Source organism: Sinocyclocheilus anshuiensis, unplaced genomic scaffold (assembly GCF_001515605.1).
Source record: "Sinocyclocheilus anshuiensis isolate Anshui unplaced genomic scaffold, SAMN03320099.WGS_v1.1 scaffold1003, whole genome shotgun sequence".
Lineage (NCBI taxonomy): Eukaryota > Metazoa > Chordata > Actinopteri > Cypriniformes > Cyprinidae > Sinocyclocheilus > Sinocyclocheilus anshuiensis.
Window position 1 is genome coordinate 1913439 of NW_015542495.1, and position 18205 is coordinate 1931643.

The following is an 18205-nucleotide window of genomic DNA, read 5'->3' on the forward strand; positions in this document are numbered from 1 at the left end:
TGAAAACCCTCCAATGTGGCTGAATTAAAACAATTCTGCAAAGAAGAGTGGGCCAAAATTCCTCCACAGCGATGTGAAAGACTCATTTCCAGTTATCGCAAACGCTTGATTGCAGTTGTTGCTGCAAAGCGTGGCACAACCAGTTATTAGATTTAAGATTTAGGGACTTTTTCATGTAGGGCCAGGCAGGTTTGGACAGCTTTTTTCCCTTAATAAATAAAATCAAAAATCATAAACTGCATTTTGTATTTACTTGCATTATCTTTGTGTAATATTAAAATTTGTTTGATGCGATTTCAATTTTTCCTTTCTCTTTGGAGTGTTACAAGCTCTTGGTGCATAAAGAAGATCTGTAAAGTTGCAAAGACTAAAGTCTCAAATCCAAAGAGATATTCTTTAAAAAAGTTAAAGAGTCAGCCACGCCTACCTAAAACACCTAAAACGAACACGCCCCCACATGTCTACGTCACGATGTGGGAAGATTTGCATAAGGCTGCCCAAATGGCCCAAATGTGAAAGAAGGCGTAACTTTTATTCTCGCTGTAGTATTGTTGCTGCCGCCGTGTCGTGAAGACGCTGTGTGTTTCGTTGTGAAAGCAAAACTACTTTGTTTGGCCTTCCAAAAGAGGACGGGACTAGAAATCAGTGGTTGTAGTAAGTTGTATTTACAACACTGTTCCAGAACAGTTCAACCCAAATATTCAGATGTGTGCAGCACATTTTATGGAGGACTGTTTCCTGATCCTGGGAGAGTAGACTACAGTGCCGGCTGTTCTGACTCACAGACTGTAAGTACATTTGCCACTGATGATTCAAACGCGAGTTTTGAGCAGTGTAGAGTAGCGCTTGTTGTTTGTCATTTCTCACAAATCACAAATGCAAACATGGTTTTATGTTTACGTGGCGCGATGCAACACAACGCGTAAAAAGACAGTATAAGTCATTATAATCCGTAATTATGTCCCCACTGGATGCAACAAATGCCTCGTTTATAATGGATTTTAATGTTTTTGTCTCGTCGCTCCGGCACACGGCATCACAATATGGTGAGGGGCGTAACATTTCCATCACACGCTTGAGGTATTCGGCCAATCACAATGCACTGGATAGCTGGCCAATCACAGCACACCTCGCTTTTCAGAACGATGAGCTTTGTAAAAATCGACGCGTTTCAGAAAGGCAGGGCATAGAGGAGAAACAATAATGTACAGTATGTGGTTTGTGGTACAGTAAAAATGTGTTTTTTGAACCTTAAACCGCATAAACATTTCATTACACCAAATACACAAAATAATGTTCTTTTTAGCAACATCATATGATCCCTTTAAAAAAACAGGGAGGCAAAAACTTCCACACCACTGTATGTATGTATATTTTATTTTTATATTTTTCATATTTATATGCAGTGCACTATTTCTTGAGACAGTATATATTTTGTAAATTATATCTTTTATATTATATTATATTTTACTGTTTTAAAACATTTTTTTTCCAAAGCAAACTTTGAATCTTTGAATCTTTTCTTTTTACTAGGTACATAATTTGATGAACTTGCATTGTATTAAAAAGAAAAAAAAATTGAATTTTTATAATTGAAATTTAAATAATCTAAAAATGACAACCATTTACCCGCCAAAGCTAATTTTAACCCACATTTGTTTCATTTTGGACTTTGCATACCAGGATTTGTGATCCAGATCACTGCAATTTCTGCAAATAAACAAAGCATGAACTTACATGCCTGCACACAACACACACCATCACCAGTCTTAACATGCCCCTTTAAGGCTGGGACACACCAAGCCGACAGTCGGCCGTTGGCCAATGTCGGGACGACGGCGAGCGACGGTCGGGCTAGTTTGTTTGGTGTGTTCCACTCGTCGGCTCTCGTCGGGCTCACGTCGGCGGCAGTTTGCCTGATTCAACATGTTGAAACGGCATCGATGCCGTCGGGACCATCGGCGCAAGTGAGAGCTCTGATTGGATGTTTAGTTTAGCGAACGATTCAGTGCCGAGAATTAAAGCGAAAATGATGAAAACAAGCACGTAAATGAAGGCGGTACAGACAGAAGGCTGTTTAAATGTTCCGTGATCTTTCCCAATCATTCTAATACGCGAATGTTTTCATAACAGCACGAGACGCTTAAAATTATTAAAGTTATCAATGTTACTGATATTCAAAATGGTAAGCAAAGTGCTGCTTTGTTTACGTTTCGTATATCTGCGTTTATCTCGTATATCTTTGTTTCGGTTTCTCCTTTTGAATGACGAATATATACTATTGATAGCTGCTGATATAGACAGTTAATTCCTCTCACGCATGCGCAGAACGCACGTGTTAGTTTGCCGTCAGCTGTAGTCTGTGCGGTGTGTTCGAGCACAGCTTTTTGGTCAGACGCGAGGCGACAACACCGTCGGCTTTCGTCGCCGCTAGTTTTTTTAAGTCGGCTTGGTGTGTCCCAGCCTTTAAACACACACACTTACACTTCCCTATGAGGGTGGCATGTCATCTGCTCACTGTTTGGAAATAAGCTACAATGAGACTGTAATCTGCACATGCGGCATGTTGAAGAACAGACTTGCAAACTGTGTGTGATGTGCGTGAGACGTGCTTGTGCCCTATGCAGACCATAAATGCTATAAAGCAGTCCAAAGACTCGCAGAGATGACAGCTGTCAGCTTGGGGGCTAATTAATAGGAATCTGACGACATGTGTCCGTTAGTGTGTGATTTACTCTGTAGGCAACTACGATTCTCCCATTTTTGGCTGCATCAGGTCGCTTTCACAAGCACAGTGGGTCTGATATATTGGGGATGTTTCGACTGCTGTGAAAAATGAATGGAGTTTCACAGCTCCAGAAAAAGCACAGGAAATAATAGCTCTGTTCCAACTTCCAAATCTAGTGAACCGCCTTGCTGTCTTTTGTTTACATAGGCAGCTGTCCTCTAAGGCAGTATCCTGACTGAATTGGAACCTAATAAGTGACTGATTTGGAATGCTATACAAAAGCAGCATTATGGCACACAAATAGCCCACACAAACAGAGACCAGGAGGCACCACTCAATATTGATTCCAATGTAAACTTTTGATGTTAGCAAAATACAGAGCACGCAGATAAAAACTAATTACATTGAAGTATATGCTTTTTCTATCTATATCTCAACTGATTCAATTATGATGGATGCATTACGTATATGTGTATTACATTTTAGCATGATGATATTAAGGGAAAAAAAAATTTTTTGGTAACACTTTAGTTTTTCCTAAACAAACTCCTAATTTTAATAGTTTGTAAGGTACGGTATGGGGTAGGATTAAGGGATCTAAAATACAGTCATGCAGATGAATGCATTAATATGTGCTTTATAAGTACTAATAAACAGCCAGTATGTTAGTAATATGCATGCCAATAAGCAACTAGTTAATAGTGAGAATTGATCCTTAAAATAAAGACACAATTTTTTTTATTAAATTGTAAAAACAAATAAAAGCAAATCAATAAACAAATATTAATATAATACTATTGTACTGCAAATTTAAAAAAAATTAATAATTGTCATTACTACTACCACCATTATAATTTTTTCTTACAGAACAGTAAAATTACATGGCCAATATTTATGGCTGTAAGGTTAGCGAAACAAAACAGTTCAATTACTGACTAGCTGTTCATATGAAAATGTGAAGCATAATACATATCCACAAAAGATTTACAGTATTTAGAATGTAATAAAATGGTATTTCAACTTTGCTTGTTTGAAAAACAATGACACAATATTGTTCTTATTACACCAAGTCCATGCTTAATTTCAGGGTTTGGAAAGGGGGAATGGAGACCTTCTTCAAAAACTAAATCCTGTAGGACACTCTGACCACAGATACCCCACGAAATGCTCCCTAAGCAGGCAGCTCACTGTGTTTTAATATAAAGCTTAAGTGACCGTGCCCTCTTCATGAAGGCATAACAACATTGTGCTGTGTAATAAACCCATTTCCCTTAGAAAGCATACAGTGCTCTCTTTCCAGCTTTCTCCCACCGAGTCTGTTCTTCTTGGCCTCAGCAGGGCAATCCTGCCGTCACTGCTCAGGAATGCACGCGTGCGCACTGCCTCTCCATACACACACACACACACACACACACACACACACACACATCACAATCACGGACACCTATAAATGCAGTAGGTCTAGACCTCATTGTTTCTTTGGTACAATAAATTCCCATCACATATGTTCTCCGAAGAGCCAGACATACCCTTTCTTTCCCCTCAAACACACACACACAGCAAAAATCCCCCTCCTCAAATGTAAAAGGGAGGTTGTGGAAAAATCTAGTACAGTAGAGCAGTCCTGGCTAAATCCGAGCATTCAGACTGCCTCTGACACGCCCACTTCCTTTAGTAGAACCGTTTGCCACTCATGAGGAACACAGCCAGAGAGGGAGGGGAAAAAAAGAAAGAAAGACGCTTCCCTGCCCTACCCGGATTTCTTTCCCTCCCCTCTGCACTTCCTAAATAAACCCTTGACACTCGGAGGGGAAGGGAGGGGTGGACGGGGGAGATGGCTGCGGAATACGAGACCAATTAAATGGTCATGAGGAGAGAGAAGCCATTTAAAGAGCCTATGAAAAGATAAGCAGCTTTCGAAACTAAAATATATAAAACACGCGTAATGTTATGTAACACATCGTGTAATAGGGCTGCACGATAAATCGCATGCGATATTTAACGCGTATCTTGTCAGAAAGCCGGTTCTGTAATCAGCGGTAAATCTCCATCACCTGCGGTTAATGCTGCTCAATGTGAAAGCCCGCAGGTGATGGAGATTTACCGCTGATTACAGAACCGGCTTTACTGACAAGATACGCGTTAAATATCGCATGCGATTTATCGTGCAGCCCTATGACCTGTAATATTCCTTTTCTCTGTCCTGTCCTTCCAGTGGAACTATCCATCTAAGGATGCGAATTCTGGCGCAGAAGCCACCAGCTGAATCCAACTGTTTTTCCTCCTCTCTCTGTATGGACACAATGTTGTACGGGAAGCTCCTCCCTCGCTACAGCAGGCAGGGAAACCCACAGCCTACGTGCCTCACGTAGGAGTGTCAACACATGTTTTCTCCTTTCTCTCCCCGTTTCTCCCTCGCTCTCTCCCACAGCCGTTTTCCTGGTTCGCGTGGTCCAATTTTGAGCGAGGAGAGATGGAAATAGTGCAGGCTTCCAAACACTAGCCCCGGCGATGTGACTTCACACCATTCTCGCAGGCTGAGTCATCTCAGCCTACGCTACACTGAGGCTTTACACAACCACGTGCCTCAAAAATGCACGAACGCACGCCGAGAGCTTTTCCTGACTGTCATTGATAAAGATGCATGAGGTACGAGGTCGTGTCACCTTGCTCGCGTCTGTTCCTGTGAGACAAATGCGTCACAATCGGGGCACAATCGCGGCCAGCTCTAGCGGCTGAAGAGAAGATGAGAGAGATGCCTACTTGAATACAATATTTTATTAGCGATGTTTACTACATTAAACCAACCATGCATTCTAAACGTCATTGCTGCAGAGATGATAACTTGGTCGATAATAAAACAGGCGAAAACCTCACAGATGTCCCACGTCCAGAGGCCAGAATTTCATAGAGACCTCAGTGTGGGCTCTTTTGACTTGGGCCAGTAAGCAAGGACACTTCTTGGGCATGCAGTTTATCTCGGCCTCTCGAACAAACGTTAATGAGGTTAATGGCTCCTGCGCTAGACTGCCAAGTGGCTGACCACAGTGCACCTCCACCATGGTCAGAAAGGAGGCACTTGACATTCTTAAATTAGATAAGGATGACCGATGACAAACAAAATCAATGATGCATATCTCCCCCATGTGCTAGAAAAGTGTGTTTTATTTAGAGTTATAAAGAAAACCAGATTTTTGAAATATGCTTGCTAGGGCTGGGCGATATTGCCAAAAAAATTATGACAATTTTTTTCTCATATCAGTCGAAATCGATAATTATCACGATAAATGTCAAATCTTTAATTATTTCAAGTTTAAAGCCAGATTTCTGCTCCAAAGTGAAAGTTGTAGAAACCAGATTGTTAATTAATTTTCCTTAACAAAATAAATCTTAATAGAAAAATGTATTTCTTATTTTCTGCATGTTCTAATGAGTGATATCGTTTCAAATCAGGAAACAGGTTTGTGTTGCTTGATAATAGTAATAATATCACTTTTTTGTCTCTTAGAAATGCACATTTGATAGTAGTTGTAACTTGAGTTAGGATGCAGATGCAAATTTTTGTTCATTATCAAAATCAGTAATATCTGTAAAAATTGTAGCAACCTCATTTTTATATGGTGAGTTTGTTTTTAAATTAAACATTGGTCTTCCATAGTAGCATGGAAGTCGTGGCCTAATGGTTAGAGAGTCGGACTCATAACCCAAAGGTTGTGGGTTCGAGTCTCGTACCGGCAGGGATTGTAGGTGGGGGGAGTGAATGTACAGCGCTCTCTCCCACCTTCAATACCACGACTGAGGTGCCTTTGAGCAAGGCACCGAACCCCCAACTGCTCCCCGGGCGCCGCAGCATAAATGGCTGCCCACTGCTCTGGGTGTGTGTTCACGGTGTGTGTGTGTTCACTGCTGTGTGTGTGCACTTTGGATGGGTAAATGCAGAGCACTAATTCCGAGTATGGGTCACCATACTTGGCCACATGTCACGTCACTTTCACTTTCATACATTTTACTCATTTAGTATAAATGCACAAATGCTATAAAAAATACTGTAATAATTATATTCCATTACTCCAATACATTTAATTCATGTCTACATTATTAATATAGTAAAATTCGATACAAATACCCACATTTCTGCCACAATACCACGGTGCAGTTAGTGTTACTACAGTAAATCTATGGTAAATCATGGCGATTTGTAGATTAAAAGCCTTCTGACTGTAGAAGTTGCACACAGTGTTTCTCGTTTGTCAGCACTTTCATCTGGCTTTAAAATCACAGAGTCATTTGTGTTGTTCGCTGAATTTAACTGTTTCACACTGGATCTCACAGTGCTGTTTAGCGCTCACGTGACTGACTCCGTTTAAACTTTGATTAGAGCGGATAAACGGTCCGTGTGGCACCGTTAGCGCTTTTTCGTTCCGCCTTTGGCGCACTCACATTATCGAACATTTATCGAACTCTTCATATCATTTTATCGAGGATAATTATCATTATCGATTTATCGCCCAGCCCTTATGCTTGCCACAGCAAAACTCACAGCTACAATGCTAGGTTGTTGCGATGTTGTTTCTGAAAGGTTTCTAGTAGGTTGCATACTGACCGAGTCAAAAGATATTCTGGTGCCTAAATATGACCTGTGATTACAAGGTCAAATTTTTTTTATTGTTTTTTTTTTTTTATTATGCACAGATGAATTGTTCACAGCAAGGAAATTGCAATGTATTTAGCAGTTTGTGTAGGTATCTGCCTAAGCAAACCACTAAAACCCTAAGGCAAACAAAGACAAATTTCCTTCCTCATATTTAAGGCAGTTTTGGAGTATCGGAGTGTACATATACATATGGACGTGCAGGGGTCAAATCAGTCAGTCGCAACAGTGCCATGGGCGAAAAGGACAGTCTGGGCCACTCAGACTTCACGATGGCACAGCTACATGATCGATTTCACGTCTGGCTCGCACCATTACGTCACAAACACCCTACAATAACATTCACACATTTATAAATGAGTAGGATGAGGTATTGCACCCTCGCCTGTCTGCTCTATGGGACACCTGTCATGTAGGTAGGGCCCGTTGAGAGAGCTCGGTTACAGCCAGCAAACAAAAACAGGTTACCTGAGCCCACAGCTCCTCTCTGCACATCTCTCACATGACCTTACGGCACCAACAGGCCTACCGGTGGAACCAGCTACCAGCATACGCGCTAAACCACACCTCAGCTGGATAAATATAAAAACATGCTATCTTTTACGTTTATGAGTCAAGCAAACAGGCTTTGGAGTTTGTTTTGTCAGGTTTTAGCATGTGTGTGTCTCAGTGTGCGCAAGGCAAGTATAAGATGCGTCACTTGAGACTGCGATTGTGAGCCACCTGCTTCTCTCTCTCACTTTAAAACCTCCATCTCTCCTGAGGGGGTGGGGTACTTTACTTCTCCATCCCTCTGTCAACACAGAGAACAAACAGACACTGCCCATGGCCTCACACACACACAGCGTCGAGTCACCCATGCGCAGTGAGGCTAGAATGCGAGTGTGACATGACAACCTGACAAAGAATAAGACAGGATGGTGAATGCAGCTGTTGCCGAGCTGTTTATGCTGATCGGAATTGCACGTTTTAATCTTTCAGGTCAATATTTACTACAATAATAGCTTTATTACGCCCTAGTACAGTAAAAATCGTCACTTTTTATATCGGTTGTCACACAACCTTCACCTTTCCATGCATCCCTCTCTTAAAAAAGTCAGGTTATGCAAAACATGACACCGTCAAGTGTTCATTCTGAACTCTTCAAGATTATTCACCATGTTTCCGTCAGATGAGACGACAAGAGTAGTTGAAATGCACTACGTTTATCATTTAAAAACAAACCAGGTTTGCGCAGCTAAGCGAGCTTCTGCTTCATTCTCCGTGTGGATCACTTCCCTCTAGTGTCACTGTGCGAGTTGTGAGCTGTGTGTTGATGTGCGTAGGCTGATGTTCCATCCTCTTTGCACAGCTGCACAGCCTCGCTGTGATGTCACACCACTACATGCCAATGATTGGACCTCCACCTACAGGAAAAGCCTGTCAGAAAGCCACAGCCTGCACTGTACATGGTCTGCTCCTCTCGTTATCTGCAGGCAAGAACAGGCTCGCGAGCTTTTCCATGCAAAAAAAAGGTGCCTCAAACAAAAATACAGTATTTGTGGAGCAAATCAGCTTTTATACAATAGATGGCAAATCCGTTCTTAATGGCCATCTTGAATCTCAGCCATGGTGCTGTCCTGAAGGAAAAAGGTCCAAAGCATGTGTTTGGCAAGTATCTCAGACCATCATCTCACCCGTGGCTGCCAAAGTTTGCACCACAGAGGCCGGTCTCACAGTTTGGCTAAGGGGGAAAAAAAATGTAGCACATACTGGCTTCTACAAGAAATATGCAAAAATTGGCATTTTCAGAAAGCTGTTGGAGCAACGCCTTGGTTTTAATTACGGAAAGCCCTTCTAAACACAACCAAAGATATAGGAACAGCGCTGCGGTTAACAAAGGCGGCAAGTAAATGATTTCTATTGATTAAAACACATGACTTTAACGTATGCTACACAGGACGAGGCCCACACACAGTTATATGGGTGAACTTCAGCAAAAATTCCACAGTCATGCAGTCAGTCAGGCTGAGGGAAAGAAACCAGACACATTAAGAGTGATAAAACTCAAACATCAGCATTCATATGCAGCGTGATGGCTTGACCCGCTGGATAACCGAAGCCCCCGATGATGTGCTATCAGTTCACGCATGAGCAGTCACTTGCCCATGCTTCCTATCCAAGATCAAGATTACTTTTTTGCAGCATCATCGTCTATTCATTGCACATTAGGGCCCATGTTTACCCCATCTAACCGCTCTGATGAATAACCACATTCTTCTGGACCTGTAAACTCCCCGCTGACCAGAGGGAGGGAGCAGTAATCATGAGAGAAATATGACAGCCGTGTGGGTTGCACTCTTTTCTACACTGCAGTAAACTCAACGGCATCCTCAAATAAAGTCGTACTGCTCAATGTGGCTGTTAAACCAAAACAGTTATTGCCGAGTAGTTTTAAGAAGTAGATGGTTGTGCACGAGCTCGAGAAACATCTCGTTTCCGGTTAATTCTTTAGGTGAGGCAATGCACACATCTAGGTTTCTGGTACAACACAACCCTGCCTTTCATAGTCATGAATTTCCAGTAAGGTATACTAAGTCACAAAACTATTTCCTAGAGGTGGGTGGTATGACGGAATTCTTATTTCGCAATACGAGTCATTTTACTTCATAATGAAGTTAACTTTATTTTATTTCATCTATTACAAATTAGAAGATGCAAATAACAATAGGAGAAACAATATAAGACAACTGAAAATATATATATTGCAGTAAGTTTTTCAGATACGATTTAACAGCATCATGTAAGAAATACTACAGAAATCAAATCAAACGTCTTCATTGTGTGTATTGTGCCTATATATTTTTTTATTAAGACATTGCAATGTCTTAAATAGATTAAAGACATAACTGCCTCAGTTTACTTGAACGTTCAAGCGCAATAAGCCGTGAAATAGAACTCATTCGCATACTGTGGACTCAACGGACAAGCCGCATTGATTTTTTTTTTCCCAGTTTCATTTTCTTATGATTTTTTCTTTATCGCTTGTAGCACTTGTGACAATACTTGCATACCGTGGAATAGCAAAACTGTCTATCAATGAAACGGTACACGTATCACCATACCGACCAGGCCTATAATGTATTGTATTGTGCTGTAAAACAAGAGAGGAACAAGATCAGCTGTTTGAGCTACATTTAAGATTGTCTGAGGTTGTGCTACTATGAAACAAAGATGAGTGCGAGTAATAAATCCCCTATTGTTCCTTCCACAAAGGGCTGCATGTTTATACTTTTACTTAACTCCAGTGTGACATCTTGCCAATATCGGCCTCACGTTTAAAAGCCTTAAATACACTTTACCTTGTAAAGACGACAATTATCTTCTAATCCCATATGAAAACTACCATTTGAATGGAGAAATATACTGTTGAACACTGTAAAGACAACAACAACAGATTGTTACTGGTCGTTTATTATACTTTGCTTCACGAATTAGATGAGATTTGAGTGTCGTGTACAAATTTATGAAGGTTTATCCAGGTTTAACAACAAGGGTGCATATCTAACACGCTCATATGGTTGGGTTTATGTGCTAAAGCGTTCAGTGGACGCAGGCTATAATCATATTTGGTGAAACACAGCACTGTATTTTTCTGGTGTGTGTTGTGCACTTGCCCGTGGGTGAGTGTGCTGGCGCTGCAGTGTGTGAGAGCTGATCTAGGGGTGTGGAGGCTTTCATTCCCACAACATCAACTCATCCGCCATTTTCACTAAGCACCTGAGAGGAAATACTGCGCTCGAAGACTCGCTGAAATTTGACAGAAAACGGCCAAGATAACAAGAAACCCGTCTTTTCACATATGCTTAAGTATCTATTTGTCAAATGCGCTGTTTTGTGCTGGAACAAAGTGTTTGCGTCGTTTCTGCGTAGCTAGCGATTCTGACTGACGACGACTAGCCAACCTCAGCTTACCTCACAATGCACACGATTATCCGAGGGGGAAAGTGCGTTTTAACGACTTTTTTTTGCGTTTAAGTCACTAAATGATCTGTTAGCGCGTCTACAAAGCTAAACTAACCGCGTCGGGTCGACTAAGTTAATTAAACAACATCCTCACAAACAGCTAGTCGGTGAAGCTAACTGCTTAGCTTGCTATGCTAATGCGCATCGATATGATACGCTGGAGCGTTTAATTTCCTTACATGGAGGCATAAATCAAATGTCCAGTAATAAATATCTTACACACATCGTTCTAAGCCTACAAACGCGTCAAACGACGGTTTATTGACTATAACCGGCATAACTGCGCAGTTCGCTGGTAAAGCAGCGCGGTTGTGGTTCACTTTGAGGAGAAGCTAAAGCAGATCTGACTACAAGAACCGAGCCCGAACCCCTCCCCCACGCCAGCAGCACTCATTATCAGCACACAGCCACACAAAACACACCAGACAGACACTAAATAAGCGCTCATCTACGCTAAATCTACACAATATCATGCTAAGCCGTACTAAGTCAGTCATATTCTCTGCAGCGAATAGAGCCAGTCCAAAAACAAAAGACTAAAATCACATCGTATTTATAGAGGGTCTTACTACTAAGAATCAATGTCAGTCAATAGGCTTTAAAGTGTATTTGTGGGCTAGGTATGGGGTAAGAGTGGACCTAGTGAATGGTTAGCCGGAGTTGAGAGGTGTAAACAAAAGCCCTGTTGTTGCAGGCTCTGTCAGAGCACAAGCTGCCTTTTTAAACATTTCACACCTCTCATTCTCTAAAATGCACATCAAAAACACGTGTAAATAGTTGTAAACGTGCATATCGCCATCAAGATTTGTAGCTAAGTGGCGGGAGCAACGTATCGTGGGACGTGACCACGACTTCACCAAAATGGAAACACACTCAATCCGTTTTTGTTGCACATCCCAGCATGTAAAGAGATTATTGAAGTCTCGAGCTGTTTCTTTCTTGGTCGGTTGGCTAACTTGCTAGCATTTCTCCAGTGACTGCTGGTGTGGCTAGCAGCTTTCCAACAACGCAAGAGCAACGACAACGAGTTTCCGCTACTCTCGTGTGCAGCTTTTCTGGTTGCTACCACAATAAAACAGCGTTACAATTGGAGATCTTTCCTTTTGTGAGGCATTAAGGGTGGGTGTGAGCTAGCTAGCCACCTTAGCTGCTAAATTAAGTCGTACACACGCAGACACACACTGCTCGGATTGCCCTCCGTACAACAAGCCAGGGATTTATACCTCAAAAGGAGGGTTGACAAATGCACAGCAGCGTTGTAATTACATCTAATTTTAACAAACTAATAACACATGCTCACAGTTTCAGCATCTACACAAGGATGGGACCCTCTTCAGCAAGTCACTTAGCCACTAGCATCAAACAACCCCCTCTGATAAACAAACCGATAGCTGTAGGATTACGCCAGGTACTTACCGTTGATGTCCACTGTAATAACTGTGAATAAAGACACGGGGGACTCGGGTGAGACCCCGCCGCCTGATCTACCACACAACCAAAACAATACTTCGCTCTCCACTGCGGATGTGTAACAAAGCTTTACAAATCGCGCGGTTTCGCACTTGTATTTCGCTTCGTGGTGCTCTAATCCAAACGTACAGTTGGAGACTGTTAAAACCCGACAATTTTGTCCATATCTATGCCGACAGTTAGAAACTGGATCCCTTCAATCCTCTTTTCCCTGTGCAAAAATGGCGGCCCTGGCAGAAGTGCCGTGGCTCCGCCTCCCCCGCTCACCCCCGGCTCTCTGTCACTGCGCGCTCCGCCTCTGATCCGCGGGGTTTCCCGGTCCGGCGCACAACCTCAGGGGCGGAGAGAGAGTTCATCCGCGGCAAGCATACAGTCCACTGCAGCCCGCTGTGGAGAAATGTGACCCTGCATGGACCACAAAACCAGTCATAAGGGTCCAGTTTTTGAAATTGAGATTTATACCGCATCTGAAAGCTGAATAAATAAGCTTTCCATTGATGTATGCTTTGTTAGGACAGGACATTATTTGCCCACAAAGGCATATGTGGGGGACACAGTGCTGTTTATTACAGGATTTGTAACAGTCATATATTGTGATTAAATAGTTTGTTGCAATCATTATCATAGTAAAATGGTATTTAAGTCAACTCCGTTACATATGCGTGTTAATAAAACTATCATGCAATGAAGTATTTTGAAACCAGTGCAGCAATCCTACTGGTCGGCTAACTTAATCGACAACTGCTAAGAATTAATCGTTCAATTGTCTCATTGAAAATATGAGACCCGAGACCACACAACCAAACAAAAATAAGCTTTCCATTGATGTATGGTTTGTTAGGACAATATTTGGCCGAGATACAACTATTTGAAAATCTGGAATCTGAGGGTGCAAAAAAAAAACAAAATAGTGAGAAAATCGCCTTTAAAGTTGTCCAAATTAAGTTCTTAGCAATGCATATTACTAATCAAAAATTAAGTTTACGGTAGGAATTACAAAATATCTTCATGGAACATGATCTTTACTTAATATCCTAATGATTTCTGGCATAAACGAAAAATCGATAATTTTGACCCATACAATATTGGCTATTGCTACAAATATACCCGTGCTACTTCAGAGTGGTTTTGTGGTCCATGATTACAAATAAGCCTGAAGGCTCAGCCCAGCGAGCTGAATGCGTGGAAGGGAAAAAATAATGGATAAAAATTATTGCGATTATGGTGAGCAGTGTTGGTTAGTACATGTAACTAAATTACGTAATTTAATTACAAGATGAATGTAATTGTAATCAGTCACAGTTACTAAGAAAAAATGTGTAATTAAATTACAGTTACTTATGAAAATGTTAACGATTACAAAGGGGATTACATCTGAATATTTTCACACACACCTACATAATACAGATTTAATTGATTTATTTTGATTGCATTGGCTGCTCTGAAATATGAGACACCAATATTTCAGGAGTTTAGGAGACAGAACAGGACACATGCTTATTCCATAACGGTTTTATTTCATATTTTGGTTTACAAAGGGGGTTACATCAGATTTTTTCACACACACACACACACACACACACACACACACACACACACACACACACACACACACACACACACACACACACACACACACACACACACACACACACACACACACACACACACACACACACACACACACACACACACACACACAGACAGATTTAATTGATTTCTTTCATAAATTGCAGTGACTGCCCTAATATATGAGACACCAATGTTTCAGGAGTTTAGGACACAGAACAGGACACATGTTTATTGGATAACTGTTTTACTTCCTATTTGGGTTTATGTATATACTTTTTTTTTTTTTTTTTTTTAAGATTAACGTTTTTTTTTTCCCAAGCCGTTGTTAGATGCCAGTGTTTCCTGTCATAGCTATGCAAAGATTTCCAAACTGAATTAGATTTTACATAAATACGCCAAAGCAAATCTAACTACTACCACAATAAGTTAGAGTGCTCCATTTCGAGTACTTGTCGTATTGTAGTAGAAATAATGTGAGTAGTGTTTACACTAAATTTCAAAAAGAAAAAGTGAAATAAGGAAAAAATGTAATCCTGCACACTACCAGTACTTGCAAAAATATCAAAAACCGTTTTTATTGACGTTTCAGTCTCGCGATCTTCATCAGGTATATTTAAACATACAATTGTGAGCTCAAGCACATTAAAAAAACATCATGACCAATCATTGCGAAGGACCATCAATTACTAATAACATCCAATGAATAGGACTACATTATTAACTCCACTTCATTGTATACAAAAAAAAAGAAAAGAAAAAGCAAACCTCAAAAACCAAGTTGAAGCACTTAATTAACTAAAACCTCCATACCCTAATATAATGCAAGTCACATGATTTGAGGTTACATTCATGTCCTAGCACAAATGATCCCACAGTTTGTCTGAATCCCCAAACCTAAGTACAAGGAATAATAAAAGTGTTTTCTAGAGTTACAAAATAGTTTGTCTACCATTACAAATAAAAGTTTCTCAATAATGCCAAGACCTTGTGTTTTGCTTCAATATCTGGGTGTTTTGGAATGATAAAATAAGAATTTCACATTTGTATCTGCATGTGTACGTGGTAAAATGGTCTTTTTTATAGGTTCCTGATGTGGAAGTCTTATCGTCAGCCCTACATGTGTTTCCTTTTTTATGGAATCCCTTCACCCATTATAAGTATCCAAATGTCAAAACATATGAAATAATAAGAGCTATATACAAGAATTGAGTGAAAACAAAGCAGAAGGCAGCCTACACAAGTCTTTGCCTACTACGGTTGAATATGAACACTTACTTGTGAGTCCCAAAACAGTACATACAAAATCTGTTATGTAACCCCTTTATACAAGTGCAGATTTTTTTTTTTTTTGGCTCAAGGTAACTGGAGTGGGATGACCACAAGTGTGAGGCCCAAAACAGTACATACAAAATCTGTTATGTAACCCCTTTATACAAGTGCAGATTTTTTTTTTTTTGGCTCAAGGTAACTGGAGTGGGATGACCACAAGTATAAACACAAACATCTGCAGAGTGTAATGAAAAGATAATATTTCCGGAGAAACCCACTCTTTTTCTTTTCTTGTTGTTGTACTTTGCTTTTTTCCCCATTTTGTGAGATCTCTTCAAAGCTAGTTTCTCAAGTTCATGTTGATACAATGCACATATACACATTATATGTGTATATACACATAATATACATTGATATATTGTTGCACGGTCTCCAAATGTTGCTCTTCAACCAGACGGCTTCATTCGAGCAACTCACCTACATACAAACACCCTCCCCCATACTAAACTGGATGTAAACCGCATCGTCCTGCGCATGCGCAGTCTGTGCTATAAAAACAACCAGTAGCAGTTGAAGAGCTATGCAATGCAGAGTGGAGAAACACAGCAAGACAAAGCAGAAAACTGCGATGTGACGCGCCGATCATCGAATTTGTACAATTCAAAAGAAAACGAAACTAAAGAGTTAAATCGAGCTGTTGTATCGCACAGGATTGCCTACTACGCCAGTCAAATCATCTTCAGGTTTTAACTCTCGGGACGTTTGAGATTATAGATGGACATAAAGACGGGCTACATTTCAACCAGTCCTGGAGCTAGGGTATTATTTCAGCGTCGATATATCGTTCATTTTGTTACGCTTTCAAAATGGCGATTTTCTCCGCTCGCCCCCCTCCCTGGCCTTCCTGAATAGAATGAATGACATTGCCCTTGACCAATAACACGCGTATTGTCCCGTTTTCTCGGCGCTGATTGGCTACAGATGACATCATCTGAATTCCATATGTGGGCAAGCTCTGAGCTGAGAGGGGAGAGCGGCGCACCCGGAGACCCGACCTTGTTTGTGGACGACAGTAGGGCGCCAACTCTCATTAACCATTTCATATACTTGAATCTCAGCGGACATCTGAAACACGGCGTTTTAGAAGAGCCCGGTCACGGAGTTGCCTTATATACAAAATTAGCTCCTGCCGCGTCACAAAAATCGCAAGAAGATGGCGTCAATGCTCCTCGCAGCACTGCACAAAGCGCACAGGGCGGGGTCACGGGCTTTCCGGAAAATATCATCGACGAAAACCGGATTCAGCTCCGTAAGAGTAACGTTACATCATCAGCCGTGTGTTTTAAAATGCACACTGACCACTAAAAACCTTGATGCGCTTTTGTCGCCTCAAACATCGGAATATGAAAGCAGTGTTTTGGGTGTTCGTTCAAAAGAATCGGTTATAAACGATTCAGTGATTCTTTTTCTTTTGCGTCATGACGTAATTACGTGGCCCCAACACGCATGATGTGACAAATTACGAGTTTAATCTAAATTAAGACATCACAAAGGCATATGTGGGGACACAGTGCTGTTTATTACTGGATTTGCTTATTAAGAGTAATATTTTGAACAGTCTTGTGTGTTGTAATGTCATGTATTGTGATTTAAATAGTTTGTTGCAATCATCCGTTACATATGCGTGTTAATAAAACTACCATGCTATCTATCGCTCTCTCTCTCTCTCTATATATATATGTATGTTTTGGGAATTCTTAAAGGTCAAGCTTCTATTGTGAGAGATGTTCAGAAGTCGTGTATTACGTCACAATAACAGCCGCATATGAGCTGCAACAAAAGCGGCGCATTTCCCGTTTAGGTGGCGATCAGGAAACGAATCGTGTGCAGAAAACATCGCGGCTGAGGTTTCACATCGTCTTTGTGCAATGCCATAATGCATTAAGTAATCTATTTCTTGCATTCGTTAAAATGGATGTTAGGTAACGTCGTGGCTTTAAGCTGCATGAAGTGCTCGCTTTTTCAGTGATTGTGTTTCCAGAGCCGCCATGTTGTCGCTCCCTGCACTGCTCTGGGATGGTGATTAGTAAATGGCGTATTGGAGCATTTTCTATAGAGCGCACTGCTTAGCGAGTTGTAGTTGTTTTGTACTAAATCCCTTAAGCTCAAAATGCCTGTTTTAAAATTACTTCCCAAGCATTTTCGTTACTAACATTGTTTTAACTTCTTAGTAGCCTATATGTTTGTACTAACACAATAACCCGTTACCTAATTGTCTTCTTCGTCCAAGTGCATATTATATTGACCAGATTGCAACATGTTACAGCTTTAAAATGTATTATTGTTATTATGCTTAGTAAAGTGCAGTGTTTTTTTAATCTGGGGCTGAAACAACTAAATTGGGGGGTTGGGTTGGTTATTTAAATTGTATTGAAATAACCAAACTTAACCTATAAAGCATACTGTATCTCATTTCTAAGCCCTGTAAATGATCAACATGATCAAAAATG

The 18205-nt window shown here is 40.8% G+C and overlaps 1 protein-coding gene across 1 annotated transcript in view; it reads right to left on the reverse strand.

Moving 5' to 3' along the window:
* Positions 1–13241, reverse strand: part of LOC107694189 (histone-lysine N-methyltransferase 2E-like) — a 39751-nt gene extending 26510 nt beyond the window's left edge. Inside the window, exon 1 of the mRNA XM_016493826.1 lies at positions 12801–13241. The gene's annotated coding sequence lies outside the window, so the exon portion shown is untranslated. The remainder of the gene's footprint in view (positions 1–12800) is intronic.
* Between the last annotated feature and the right edge of the window lie 4964 nt (positions 13242–18205).